The sequence below is a fragment of the Salvelinus alpinus genome, chromosome 1 (assembly GCF_045679555.1).
Source record: "Salvelinus alpinus chromosome 1, SLU_Salpinus.1, whole genome shotgun sequence".
NCBI classification, from domain to species: domain Eukaryota; kingdom Metazoa; phylum Chordata; class Actinopteri; order Salmoniformes; family Salmonidae; genus Salvelinus; species Salvelinus alpinus.
In genome coordinates, this window is record NC_092086.1 from 30830368 (window position 1) to 30841676 (window position 11309).

Consider the following 11309-nt stretch of genomic DNA (forward strand, 5'->3'; position numbering starts at 1 on the left):
AAATGCCAAATGATCAAATAAAAACGACAATCCATAGATGCCATGTGGAGTTGAAATGCATGTATGATATACATCTCAGCAGCACATTTTCCACAGCTCCTTCAAGTGGCCAGGTTGGGTAAAGGTATGATATACACATGGGTTATTAAAGGTGCAATTTGCAATAGTTACTGCTATTCTATGTTCATTTCAATTAACAATATAATATAACCCATTGGTCATTGAAGATTATAAACTGGGTGGTTCGAGCCCTGAGTGCTGATTGGCTGACAGCTGTGGTATATCAGACCATATACCACAGGTAAGACAAAACATTTATTTTTACTGCGCTAATGTATTGTTGGTAACCAGTTCATAATAGCAATAAGGCACCTCGGGGGTTTCTGATCTATGGCCAATATCCAGGCACTCCGCATTGCGTCGTGCTTAAGAACAGCCCTTAGCCGTGGTATATCTCCTCGGGCTTTATTGCTTAAATATCATTTCTTAATGTCTCATGAGCTTAGAACAACTGCCTTACCCAATCATAACTGAAAAATATGAGTGTTTTACACCATGGTTTACAGCTTGAAAATACGTCTGTTTAAAACGTTTATGTTGATCTCACACTAGAGAAATATTTTGTTCAATATAGGATTAATAGCTAGGCTATATCATATGGATAGAGTGGACTGCAGAGTACAACCACTATGTTTGATTTAGCATTCAGCCTCTCTTCTCCTTTTTATCAATCATCTCCTTTCTATTAATGTCCCATTTGCTCTACAACCCTGGCACACGAAGCTACCTTTTATATCAATGATATCAATGCCCGGCTTTATACACCACAAAAAGGGGGGAGGAGGAGGAGTATGTGATGGGATGGAGAGAAGGATCGTAGTAGACAACCCAGCCATTCTACCCATAATGCGCTCATTGACTGGCGCAAGCAGCTGTGGGGCCTGTTTTGTCTGTGGCAGACAGTGGTTTCAAGGACATCTGGATGTTACTTTATAAGACTGCCTTGTTTGTCCCCTCTGGGACTCCATACAGTGATTAGTAGAGCAACTAAGTACGCTGTAAACTAGTCTTTGAACAAAATGACTGACTAGGTCAGTGTTTATTGGGATATCCATGCAGCTCCTTCTCAAAGCCATTGGCTGTGCTGATGTTCTATCTATCCCTTCTCACTCATAGAACATTAACCCAACACCATAGCCCTTTGTTTACCATTGGTGGTGTAACGGTGGGGGGGTAACCTAACCTCTGACAGTAAACGCACAGAGATAAAACCCCATCCCCATGGAAATAGCCCCTATACCTCCTACCTCCTGCTGCTGCCAGGATCCAGATGGGCCCCCGTGTCCCACTCAGGGCCTTTGATATGGCAAGGCCCCCTTCGAGGACACCTCAGTCTCCACCTTCAGGCCCTACTGAGCCTGACCTCTATTCTGACCTGGAACAGAGCTGCCCTGGCCCTAGTGACCCCTATTCTGCCCTGGCCCTAGTGACCCCTATTCTGCCCTGGCCCTATAAAACGATACATAACAGGGAGGAGGAGCAGGGCAGGGTTAGCTACCCCTGATGTTTTGGTGCTTTTATGGCTGGGGGTATATTGTATCCTGAACAGCTCTGACCTGTCCTCCCCATGCTAGCTACCGGCCATCTCAGCTGCTGTTGTAAACTCCACACTTAACAGAGAGAGAGAGAGTGTGTGTGTGAGCATGTGTGTGAGAATGTGTGTGTATGTGTATGTGAGATTGTGTGTGAGAGTGTATGTGTGAGCATGTGTGTGAGAATGTGTGTGTATGTGTATGTGAGATTGTGTGAGAGTGTGTGTGTGTGAGCATGTGTGTGAGAATGTGTGTGTATGTGAGATTGTTTGTGTGAGTGTGTGCGAGAGTGAACATCTGTGAGTATGAGTGTGTGAGAGTGTCTGAGTGTGGAAATCAGTGTGAAAGTGTGTCACTGTGTGTGTGTGTGCTAGTTGCCTTCTCCTCTCAGTGCTGTAGCCCTGTGATCAGTAACTGCTCTCAATTATCCTATTGTCTGCTGCTCCTTTTCAGCTCGGGGTTAAACTCTTAGCAGCTCCCTTTGAAGTCATCATCCCTTTATCTCAAGCCAGACCCAAGAATTTGGGGGAGGACAATGGAAAATGAAACCAAGAGGGAGGCTTATGGCAATTATCAACGAGGTCCCGTGAGTACAAGTAAGTGTGAATGTCCGTTTGGAGAGAAGGTGGGGGAGTGGGGGTGGAGTGAGAGAGAGGCAGAGAATTGAATTGAGAGGACATGGGTTTACTGTTTCTAATTTGTTTGGTGTGTACACACCAGAGGCAACACAACTCCAAAGAGGAAATGGTGTCTCCCTCCTTTAAGGAGGTGACAACAAGGGGACAATGCCTTTAAAGGAGCCAGGGGCCAATGAGAGAAGATGGGGAACGAAAGAGAGGATGACATGGGGTGAGAGGAGATGGAAGGAACGGACAACAGCAACAGGGGGGCAGAGGAAGGGAAGAAGAGATAGAAGGATTGGACAACAGGGGGACAGAGGAGAGGAGGGGAAGAGGGGAAAAAGAGATGGAACGAAAGGAGGAGAAGGAGAAGTGCAGTTGTTAGCAGAATCAGATGGCATGCTGTGAGAGAGCCGGGAGAGCAGACAATTAAAGTGTGGAGTTAAGAGAGGCTTTGAAGTTGGACATGGTGCCTAATACCCTTAGAGTGAGCTAAAGAAGGGCAACAATTCACCAGCTTGTTATGGGGCTGTTTGGAAGGGAGGAGGAGGAGGGAAGAGGGTCTCTTGTTAAAAGGTTCAATTTGAGGAAAATAACTTTAATTTCAACCCCAAATAGCCTCTGAAGGATTGTGGTGGCACAGCGGCAGCTGTAGTGTGGGAGAACAGGAGTTCAACAGCAACCGGTGCATTCTGATGAGGAGTGACTGTGTGATAAATGTTGAGGCTGGGTAGAGGAGGGAGAGAGAGAGGGAAGAGATCATGAAAGAGAGGAGGATGAAGAGAATGAAAAGAGAGAATGAAATAGATATGGAGAGAGGGGGAGATGAAAGAAGAGAAGTAGGCCTCGAGAAAAAGAGAGAGGTTATTATTGAAGGTTATTTATTTGTCTTTTCCCCCCAGTTTTAATCCCATTTTGCGCATGGCTTTTAAGTCTACCAATGTATAGAAACAATGTGGGATGCACAGTCAAATCCCATTTGGCCATGAAGCTCTCCTCTCTAATAACTTTAATTTCCTCTTACTGCCTTTCTCTTTCTGACCGCCTTTCTGGGGTTGAGGGCTGATGGACACCTGTTTCAGAGAGGACGTCACTATCTGGCCATGCTGGTAAGGACAGAATGTAGGCCTACGGCACTTTCTGAGGTGTTCACTGCAATAAAGTGTGTGGTTGGTCACAGATAGACATCCATATCTGGCCTGCGAGAAAGGGCAGAAGTATGGAACGCTGTGACTACCAATCTGATTTTAACCACGAACCTTAACCCTAAGGATTTAAACCACGAACCTTAACCCTCACTCTAAGTATATCTCTATCTCTAAACAAACGTGCATTGGAATATGAACAAAGTCACCATTTTGTCCTTTCTAACATGATCATCTAGTGGCTACCTCTCAGATAGATCCACTTTCTGCTTCCTGTTTCTCCATTACCGTGGTCAGGAGCATCATCAGGATTATCCCCATGGTGATGGTGGACCATAGTCTGATGTGGACACACAACCTCAGGGGTTGACAGGGGACAGGCCACCAAGGCTTTAGTTTAAGGGCCTGAAGGTTGACAGGGGACAGGCCACCAAGGATTTAGTTTAACGGCCTGAAGGTTGAGAAGGGACAAGCCACCAAGGCTTTAGTTTAAGGGCCTGAAGGTTGACAGGGGACCAAGGCTTTAGTTTAACGGCCTGAAGGTTGAGAAGGGACAAGCCACCAAGGCTTTAGTTTAACGACCTGCAGGTTGAGAGGGGACAGGCCACCAAGGCTTTAGTTTAAAGGCCTGAAGGTTGACAGGGGACAGGCCACCAAGGCTTTAGTTTAAAGGCCTGAAGGTTGACAGGGGTCAAGCCACCAAGGCTTTAGTTTAAAGGCCTGAAGGTTGAGAGGGGACAGGCCACCAAGGCTTTAGTTTAAGGGCCTGAAGGTTGACAGGGGACAGGCCACCAAGGCTTTAGTTTAAGGGCCTGAAGGTTGACAGGGGACAGGCCACCAAGATTTAGTTTAACGGCCTGAAGGCTGTGAGGGGACAGGCCACCAAGGCTTTAGTTTAACGACCTGAAGGCTGTGAGGGGACAGGCCACCAAGGCTTTAGTTTAAGGGCCTGAAGGTTGAGAGGGGACAGGCCACCAAGGCTTTAGTTTAAAGGCCTGAAGGTTGAGAGGGGACAAGCCACCAAGGCTTTAGTTTAACGGCCTGAAGGTTGAGAGGGGACAGGCCACCAAGGCTTTAGTTTAACGACCTGAAGGTTGAGAGGGGACAAGCCACCAAGGCTTTAGTTTAAAGGCCTGAAGGTTGACAGGGGACAGGCCACCAAGGCTTTAGTTTAACGACCTGAAGGTTGAGAGGGGACAAGCCACCAAGGCTTTAGTTTAACGGCCTGAAGGTTGAGAGGGGACAGGCCACCAAGGCTTTAGTTTAACGACCTGAAGGTTGAGAGGGGACAGGCCACCAAGGCTTTAGTTTAACGGCCTGAAGGTTGAGAGGGGACAGGCCACCAAGGCTTTAGTTTAACGGCCTGAAGGTTGAGAGGGGACAGGCCACCAAGGCTTTAGTTTAACGGCCTGAAGGTTGAGAGGGGACAGGCCACCAAGGCTTTAGTTTAACGGCCTGAAGGTTGAGAGGGGACAGGCCACCAAGGCTTTAGTTTAACGACCTGAAGGTTGAGAGGGGACAAGCCACCAAGGCTTTAGTTTAACGGCCTGAAGGTTGAGAGGGGACAGGCCACCAAGGCTTTAGTTTAACGACCTGAAGGTTGAGAGGGGACAGGCCACCAAGGCTTTAGTTTAACGGCCTGAAGGTTGAGAGGGGACAGGCCACCAAGGCTTTAGTTTAACGGCCTGAAGGTTGAGAGGGGTCAAGCCACCAAGGCGTTAGTTTAAAGGCCTGACGGTTGAGAGGGTACAGGCCACCAAGGCTTTAGTTTAAGGGCCTGAAGGTTGACAGGGGACAGGCCACCAAGGCTTTAGTTTAACGGCCTGAAGACTGTGAGGGGACAGGCCACCAAGGCTTTAGTTTAACGGCCTGAAGGTTGAGAAGGGACAAGCCACCAAGGCTTTAGTTTAACGGCCTGAAGACTGTGAGGGGACAGGCCACCAAGGCTTTAGTTCAAGGGCCTGAAGGTTGAGAGGGGACAGGCCACGAAGGCTTTAGTTTAACGGCCTGAAGGCTGTGAGGGGACAGGCCACCAATGCTTTAGTTTAAAGTCTCATACTAGGCGTAGACTTTTATACCTATACGCTCATATTCAGTATCATTCTAGCTAATGTATTTCAAAACATTACTACACAAATGAATGACTTGTTTAAAATATGTACTAGCCATGCCTAGTCGTAGACTGCCTGGGCTGATAAAATGTGGTGATGGGGTGTGTCTATAAATATATGATAAGCGTTTTGAGATACATTTTAAGTTCATACCAAGTGTATTGCTGGAGGGTAAGACAATGGGTCAGACAGTGTTCTAGACAGAGAAAGGGAGGAGGGAGGAAGAGAGAGATACAGAGATCGGTACAGAGAGGGAGAAAGAGAGATACAGAGAAAAAGAAAAGAGCGAGAAAGAGAGAGACAGAGAGAAAGACAGATCTCTACAAGCGTATGTAACTGATAATCAGACATCTCAACCCAAGACTTGACTGGAACCAGACCTTTCTGTTCAGGTCTGGCTTGGGTGGAGTTGAGTTGAACAGGGTGGAGTAGAGAGGAAGTATACTAGCGCCCTGCACAGCGTTCTGTTCTGGGCCTCTCTTCACCTTATACTATCAGCACTGACAAAACTCCATCCTGCAATCACACAAATTCACTCAGATAGACACCACAACTAGCTGCTATCTATCCCAGTGTCTAACAGCCATCCCCGGCCTTGTGTGTGTGTGTGTGTGGTGGGCCTCTCAAGTGGCTACCGTATCAGCATCACTGCAACTCAGGGACGACTCAGGAGTTGAGTGACGGCCTGGAAAAAACTAGCAACACTGTTTGCCGTCAACATCAGCGATCATCGCCATATCAACCTCTAGAACCTCTAGGAGTAGAGAAAAAACATGACGGGAAACACAGAATAAATAAATAGTGAGGAGATAAAGAGTGAGGAGACACTGCTGTGTGTGTGAGGAGATGCTGTAGTGATAAACAGGGTTATTTATGCAGGCAGTTTGTGTAGAGTGGAGCAGCCAAACACAGGTCTCCCGGGGACTAAGTCAGAAAACAACTCTATAAAAAGATCCACTGACTTTACTAGCGTGTTCACACACACACACACACACACACACACACACACACACACACACACACACACACACACACACACACACACACACACAATCAGAGGTGTCAATACAGAAGAGAGCAGAGACAGTAGGCTTCCACACATCACCATGCATAACCCACAAACTATACTAGCAGGACAGCAAGACAACTCAACCTCAAATCACCTTGCAATTCCCTAAACAGTACCCCTATGACCTTTCTCCATCACAGAGACCATATCCCAAAACAAAAATCACTCAAGACATTTGTGCTTCATGGATTTGGAACTAACAAATCCCCAGCACACACTTTCTTTGGGATTGCCTGGGTGTGCTTCGGTTCTGTGCCACCAGGCGGAGGGATACAGAACTCTGGGACAGTGGAACATCCGTCTCCCTTTTATGATATCACGGTGTCGGCACTCTGTCTCTGATGGGGAGATAACACAGAGAGGAGGGAGGAGAGGAGGAAGACCTTTGATCTATGCAGTTGGGTTGGCTGTGTGGAAGAAGTGACATAAAGGTACTCTCAGTTCTTTTATGTACAGACAGATATAAAGGAGTACATTCTTGGCATCTCAACAGTCTGAAGTGACTTGTTGGAACACAGAATGACATAAGATAATATGGTGGAATGTCTATCAGGAATTTGACACCTGTCTAGTCCATTCACATCAATGTAGATGAAAGTTACTTTAGACTATTGAGATGCATCCTAAATGTAAATGAGCGAATCTGGGGTCACTTCCTCCTCTGACCTTTAGCTCCAATGCTCCAGCCTGGGCCTCATGCAAAGCCTGAGTTCTTTTTCATTTAACCTTTATTTAACTAGGCGAGTCAGTTAAGTACAAATTCTTATTTACAATGACGGCCTACCCCGGCCAAACCCTAACCCGGACGACGCTGGGCCAATTGTGCGCCGCCCTATGGGGTTCCCAATCACGGGCGGTTGTGATACAGTCTGGAATCGAACCAGAGTCTGTAGTGATGAACACACACACACACCCTAAAGCTGAGCTCATTCAGACAACCTAAATACACACCTTCACATCCAAAACCATTGACTCCATTCTTCCCAAACACACCCCTAACCTCCAACCACCCATCAACACCAGCTTCTCTGCTAGCACATCTCATACAGAAGGGTCCCACATGTTCTCTTAGGACAGTGGTTCCCAACCTTTTGTTACTGTACACCAACTGAATTTGCTCTGCCCGGAGCACCCCTGAAGTACACTTCATGTGCATTTTACCAATAAGCCAAAGGTCGAATGAGTCTTCTCAAGTACACCCTGTGGATAGGCCAAGTACCCCCAGGGGTCCTAGTACTGTCTTAGGATGCAACTGTTGTGGAATGAGAGTCCTCCGTGCTCTCCTTCCACAAATAACATACTCTACAAAGGCTTGGTGCCCAAAGACAAAATTCCTGTTCCTGTCGGTGTGAAAGTCTCTCTCTGCCCAGGCAGCAGAATCAGCACATAAAATAAATACGGAGTGGTGTAGTGTTACGCTTGGAAACCGTAGAGCAGGTCACGGACAATGGGGATTTGAGGAAGTGCGCAACAGCACGCGTACAAGAAAAGCAATTCCAATGCTAATGGGGACGCAGGGCTTGTTTGAAATGAAATCTGCTGTTTTGGAACATCATAATAATGCCTCAAACCTAACCCGTCTTCTTCCAGGAAATGAGGATTCCCTTGAACCGGCCAGCATTGAAACCCATGCATTCCTCCTTGTCCAGCATAATATGATACGTAATAAGAGTGGTAAACTATACAGGCCTCTCCCTAAACACACACACGTTATCATCCTTACCAGCCTCGCTCTGCAGGCATCTGAGACTTGGCCTGGAATTCAATCAAACCCGCTATGCAGTAGGAATGTTTATGCTGTGTCTGTTCACAAAATATTGCGCTTGCACAGTCCTTATTCTTAGATCTTGAAGCATCGACTTGTGACGGGAGTTTGAAAAGTAGTAATAGTACTAGTTGTTTTCATGTTATTCAAAACCATTGTGTTATTTTATTTGATTAGGGGGGACTGCTTAAATACAGCAATGCCACAAATGGCTGCCATTTAATGGACAGGAATGTCTGAGGTCATCATGGGTTTCCAGTGGAGACAATGGTATAAGCCAGAGTCATGTCATGCTACTGTGGAATCAGAAACACTACTAAACTACTGTTCTGTTTGGCTGGATGTTCCACCATTACTACCAGAGGTCTCTATCTGCACCAACCACGAACCCCCAATACAACAGAACTACTGTTCAGAATAGAAAATGGCTGCCACGCTCCAATGGGAGCAATGAAGATTCAAGGTCTCTGGCAAGGTCTCTGGCATGCAAGCTGAGGTTATGTGTCAACTCAAAAAGAATACAATATTTTTATTACATATGGGATCAAACACTGTTAAGATGAGAAATTATGTGTTCATTGACAATCAAACAAATTAATATGATGAAAAAATTACTTTAATAAAACAATGCATTCGGTATGTACATTCGGTATAAAACTTGATTTTGAAGTATGGAATCACAAAAAACAACATACACTACATGACCAAAAGTATGTGGACACCTGCTCGTCGAACATCTCATTCCAAAATCATGGGAATTAATATGGAGTTATGGAGTTGGTCCTCCCTTTGCTGCTACAACAGCCTCCAGTCTTCTGGTAAGGCTTTCCACTCGATGTTGGAACATTGCTGTGGGGACTTGCTTCCATTCAGCCACAAGAGCATTAGTGAGGTCGGGCACTGATGTTGGGCGATTAGGTCTGGCTCGCAGTCAGTGTTCCAATTCATCCCAAAGGTGTTTGATGTGGTTGAGGTCAGGGCTCTGTGCAGGTCAGTCAAGTTCTTCCACACCGATGTCAACAAACCATTTCTGTATGGACCTCGCTTTGTGCACAGGGGCATTGTCATGCTGAAACAGGAAAGGGCCTTCCCCAAACTGTTGCCACAAAGTTGGAAGCCCAGAATCGTCTAGAATGTCATTGTATGCTGTAGCGTTAAGATTTCCCTTCACTGGAACTAAGGAGCCTGAACCATGAAAAACAGCCCCAGACCATTATTCCTCCTCCACCAAACTTTACAGTTGGCACTATGCATTGGGGCAGGTAGCGTTCTCCTGGCAACCGCCAAACCAAATTCGTCCATCGGACTGCAAGATGGTGACGCATGATTCATCACTGCAGAGAACGCGTTTCCACTGCTCCAGAGTCCAATGACGGCGAGCTTTACACCACTCCAGCCGACGCTTGGCATTGCGCATGGTGATCTTGTGTGTGGCTGCTCGACCATGGAAATTTCATGAAGCTCCCAACGAACATGCAACGCACTTCATCACTCGGCGGTCCCGTTGTGGGAGCTTGTGTGGCCGACCACTTTGTGGCTGAGCAGTTGTTGCACCTAGATCTTTCCACTTCACTATAACATCCCTTACAGTTGACCAGGGCAGCTCTAACAGGGCAGAGATCTGACAAACTGAATTGTTGAACGTCACTGAGCTCTTTAGTCAGGCCATTCTACTGTCAATGTCTCTCTATGGAGATTGCATGGATGGGTGCTAGAGTTGATACACCTGCCAGCAACGGGTGTGGCTGAAATAGCTGAATCCACTCATTTAAATGGGTGTCCACATACTTTTGTATATATAGTGTATGTATGGATAGTACGCACATTAAACATCCACAAAAAGTTATGCAAAATTATTGATTTCCAACGGGGAATGTGAAAAAAAATCTGACAGTGAATAAATATGTACAAATCCATAGTGGTTAAAAACAGTGTGGGTGTGGCCAACATAACTGGCACAACTGATTGGTGCACCCATGGCATGACAGATGTGTGATGCCTGGTAACTGTGGCGATGATTCTCACATCTGATAGACTGTTTTATTCTTCATGTCCGGATAATGGGCGTGGCCAAGGGAAGAACAGTCCATGGTTACCTAGATTGGGAGAGGAGAGGGGTTTAGGACAGGAGAGAAAAGAGAGGGTTGTTTAAGCACATGTCATGTTTCATCAACTTCACATCTCTCAACAGTCTATTTTATTAGCCAAAGAGGATAGAGAAGATTCAGTTTTGACTACCTGCCTGGGACTACAGATGGAAAATCTAGCACATTTACAGAAATATTGACTGATGTGCATTGTCCCTGTCAAATCAATGTAGTAAATGAAATGACTGAGTTGGGTTTGGATGGTGTAATTTGAGTGACTCCGACGCCTCCTATGTTCACCCAGATAGATCACAGCATCGTCCCAGGTGGGAGCAGCAGACTATTTGAATGGCCACTCTCATCACAGGGCATGTATAGATGCTTTCCATAAATACATCCAGGGTCTCTGACAGCATGATGGATGGACAAGACATCAAAGGCTTCCACTGCCAGGCCTCGATCACAGTCACGTTCCAGGACATTTACCTCCTGCTGTGACAGGCATCCAGGTCCTCCTGTAACACAGAAGCTCTCTTCTGGAGGAAGTTCACCTGCAGCCAACACAGAGTAAGGGGTCAACACACACAGTAGGGGGTCAGGGGTCAACACACACAGTAGGTGCTCAGTAAGAGGGTATAGGAGTAGAGTGATAGAGAAGGGGTTGACATAGAAAAGGGGAAAAGGGTTAAGGCAATAGGGGGCAAGCATTGGAGAGTAGGGGGGAGTAGGGGTTGAAGAGAGCAATTCATAGGGGAGTAGGGGGCTAGGGAGTAATTTATAGGGGAGTAGGGGGCTAGGGAGTAATTCATACGGGAGTAGGGGGCTAGGGAGTAATTCATAGGGGAGTAGGGGGCTAGGGAGTAATTCATAGGGGCGTAGGGGGCTAGGGAGTAATTCATAGGGGAGTAGGGGGCTAGGGA

At 46.6% G+C, this 11309-nt stretch overlaps 1 protein-coding gene across 1 annotated transcript in view; it reads right to left on the bottom strand.

Moving 5' to 3' along the window:
* Positions 1–11177, bottom strand: part of axin2 (axin 2 (conductin, axil)) — a 33838-nt gene extending 22661 nt beyond the window's left edge. Inside the window, exons 1-2 of the mRNA XM_071396454.1 lie at positions 10876–11177; positions 10328–10398 (exon numbers count right to left, since the gene is read on the bottom strand). The gene's annotated coding sequence lies outside the window, so the exon portion shown is untranslated. The remainder of the gene's footprint in view (positions 1–10327; positions 10399–10875) is intronic.
* Positions 11178–11309: the final 132 nt, after the last annotated feature.